We start from the raw sequence: 3,536 nt of genomic DNA on the forward strand, positions 1-3,536 counted from the left end.
TATAATGAATATTCTACTACTTGTTGATGGTCCTTTTGGGTTGTTTCTAGTTTTTTGCTATTACAAACAAAACTATTCTGAACATTGATGTGCAAGTCTTTGTATGAACATATCCTTTCATTTCTCTTTAGTGACATATAGGAGTGGAATGGTGAAGTCACATGATAGATTTATGTTTAACTTTTTAAGAAACTGCCAAATTGTTTTCCAATGTGGTTTTGCCATTTTATACTGCCACCAGTGAGATTTTCAACTCCTCCACATCCTCATGAATACTCAGTACGGTCCACTTTTTAACAGAAGACATTTTAATTGGTGTCTAATAGTATCTCAATGTGGTTTTAGTTTGTGTTTCCCTAATGACCAATGATGATGAGCATCTATTCATATGGTCACTTGTCATCCATATATCTTCTCTGAGAAAATGTCTATCCAACTTATTTGCCCCCTTTTTTTTTAAAAAAAAAAAAGCAGCCTGTTTATTCTTTATCATTGAGATTTCAGTTTTTAAAATATATTTTGCATCAAGTCCTTCAACAAATGAGACTTTCAAATAGTCCATGGTCTGTCTTTTCATTCTATTAACAGAAGATCGTAATTTTAATGAAGTCCAATTTATCACTTTTTTGGGGGTTGTCAAATAAGCCTTTATTAAATCATCTTTCTTTGTAGTTAACTAGCTTGTCATTTCACTGCACCACTGTTGATGTCATCTGTGATGTCGTGAGAGTGGCAGCCATCAACACTGCAGCCCAAGACTGGGCAGTCCCCAGGATCTCTTTAATGGTTCCAGAGAGTTCTCTGACTAAAGATCGGTGCCACATCTGTCAGGCAATGTTTACCATCTCACCAAAAGTGGTATTTCCACTGTGTTTAATGTTTTTCTGCTTCTTTCTCTTTCTTGGTGGTTCCTGGAGGGCTTTGATGATCAGGACAGAGGCAGAAGGTACCACCTCAATCTGGGCTTGTGTGTTCTAAAGTTTCACCGTAATCCTCAGACCCTTCCAATCACCAGTTGCCATGGTGATGCTGTCATCAACTTTTTTTTGGAGACAGACCCAGGGGACCAATCTTAGGGGCCAGGGCAGATGTGTCACCCACTTCCCCACTGGTGCACCTCAGGTATAAGATTTTGATCTTATTGGGGTTGAACTTAGGTGGTATGGTGGAGGTGGTGAGTGGCAGATGAACCCAGATTCAGGACGACTGAAGATAGTTGCACCTCGGCTTCCTTTGAGCCAAAAGCCGAAAGCACTTTTTTCTTTTGTGAATTGTAGCTTTGTTCATGTATCCAAAAATGTTTTACTTGAGAAAATATCAGAAAAAGTTTCTCCTATATATTCTATTCTGGAGGTTTTATAGATTTTTACATTTGAGTCTGTAATTAATTTTGAGTCAATTTTTGTATATAGTGTGAGGTATGAATCAAAGTGTTTTAATTTGTTTTGTTTTTGGTATGTGTGTTTTTGCACAAAGATGTCCAGTGATTGTTCTTTTACTTATGTTAAAAATCAATTGATTTTATTTCTGCGTGTTTGTTTCTGTTCCTTTCATCTACTTGTTTATCTTGCTGCCAATATCATACAGTTTTGATTACTGTAGCTTTAAAATAATTCCTGAAATCAGGAAGTGTAAGCCCTCTACCTTCATTCATCTTTTTCAAATTCGTTTTTGCTATTTTAGGTTCTTTGAATTTACATATGAATTTTAGAATTGGCTCGTAAATTCCTACAAAAGAACCTGCTGAGATTTTGATTGAGATTAAATTAGGGAATCTTTCTGGGGAGAACTGACATTTATACTCACCTCCACAGTAAATGGGAATGCCTACTTTCCTACAGTCCCTCCAACATAGTATTATCAAAAATGTCAAATTTTCCAACCTGATTGGTAAGAAACATTTATTAAGTATTGTTATAATTTGCATTTCTCTAATAGAAACATTGGGGATGTTTTCAGGTATTTCATGGCTCTTGGTATTACTTCTTGTATCTTTTCACACCTTCTTGCCTCTTTTCTGTTGGATTTTGTTTTTCTCAATTTTTAGGAGAACTGTATATTAAGTATATTAGCTTTTTATTGGAGGTAAAATTTGCATATATTCCCCCCCATTTGTGATTTGGCTTTTGACTTTCCTTATGACATAAAATTTTTATATTAAAGGTTTTAATCTTTTATTGTTTCTGGATATTTTAATCATAGTTAGAAATGCTTTCTTTCCTCTTAGGTTATACACAAATTCACTCATTTTTTTTTCCATAATGTTTGTGTGGTTTCATCCTTTCTCCATTTGAATGTCTGATCTTTTTAGAAATTGTACCAGTGTATGGTGTGAGGAACAGATCCAACTTTATCTTTTTCCATATGGCTATCCAGTTGTTCTATCACCACTTATAAAAAAAGTCCATCTTTTCCCTGCTGACTTGAGCTGTTGCCTTTAATACATACTAAGTTTCATAGGCACTTGAGCTATTTCTGTGTTTTCCATTCTGTTCTATTGGTCTGTAAGTCTACTCATAAGCCAATACCACACTGCTTTAATTATAGAAGCTTCATAATGTTTTCATATCTTGAAGGCAACTTCCCACATATTGTTCTTCTTTTTTTAGGGTTTTCCTAGCTATTCATTTTTAACCATAACCTTTATAATTAATCTGTCTAGTTTCAGAAAAAGCCCTGATGGCATATTTATTTATTGCATCTTAAATTTATAAGTAAACTTAGGGGGAATTAACATTTTGGGATCTTGAGTACTCCAATCATGAAGTACGTCTTCTCATTTTTTTTCAGGTCTACTTCAGTAACTTTAAAGAGAGTTTCATAATTTTCCTCATTTATGTTTTGCACATTTCTTATTAGATTTATGTTTGGGAATTTTTTAAACTTTATTTTTGTTACTATAACAAGGGTTCTATCTTTTATTTTATATTCTGATTATTATTTGTATATGTGAATTCTATTGAATTATAATGTTAATTTTATAATTTGTAATATACCTTTTTGTAGAAGTTTTTCCTTGGATTCTTTTAGGATTTTCCCATTATGTTAATAAAATCTTCTATAAATAGAGAGAATTTTGCCTATTTCTTTCTTATTCTTAGCCTCTTATTCCTTTCCCATTTATAATCTAATTTTCTAATACACTTACGTACAATGTTAAGTAATGGAGACTGTAGACGTCTTGGTTTTACTCCTAGTTCTAATTAGAAATGCCTCTAGGGTTTTCACATTAAGTTGCTGGCTTTTGGTGTGAGTTTTACATATTTTATCATCTTAAATTCATATCTATCATTCCCTAATTTAAAATATTTTAAAAACATGAGTGAATGTTGAATTTTGTCAACTGCTTTTTATCTTCTTTGGGATTTTATACCCTCAAATTTCCTTATCTTTCTAAGATTTTAATCTCTCCACCTCTACAGATTCTTCTAACGCTAGACATATGCAAGCCTGCTTTACCCTTAAAAATTCCTTTTGATAATTCCTTCTTTCTTCTCCCTTTTCTGTCCACATTCACAGTCTTATTGATATTTTTA

At 33.1% G+C, this 3,536-nt stretch overlaps 1 pseudogene; it reads right to left on the minus strand.

Moving 5' to 3' along the window:
- Nucleotides 1–684: 684 nt before the first annotated feature.
- On the minus strand, nucleotides 685–1,347 carry LOC102515873 (annotated as a pseudogene).
- Between the last annotated feature and the right edge of the window lie 2,189 nt (nucleotides 1,348–3,536).

This window comes from Camelus ferus, chromosome 33, assembly GCF_009834535.1.
Source record: "Camelus ferus isolate YT-003-E chromosome 33, BCGSAC_Cfer_1.0, whole genome shotgun sequence".
Lineage (NCBI taxonomy): Eukaryota > Metazoa > Chordata > Mammalia > Artiodactyla > Camelidae > Camelus > Camelus ferus.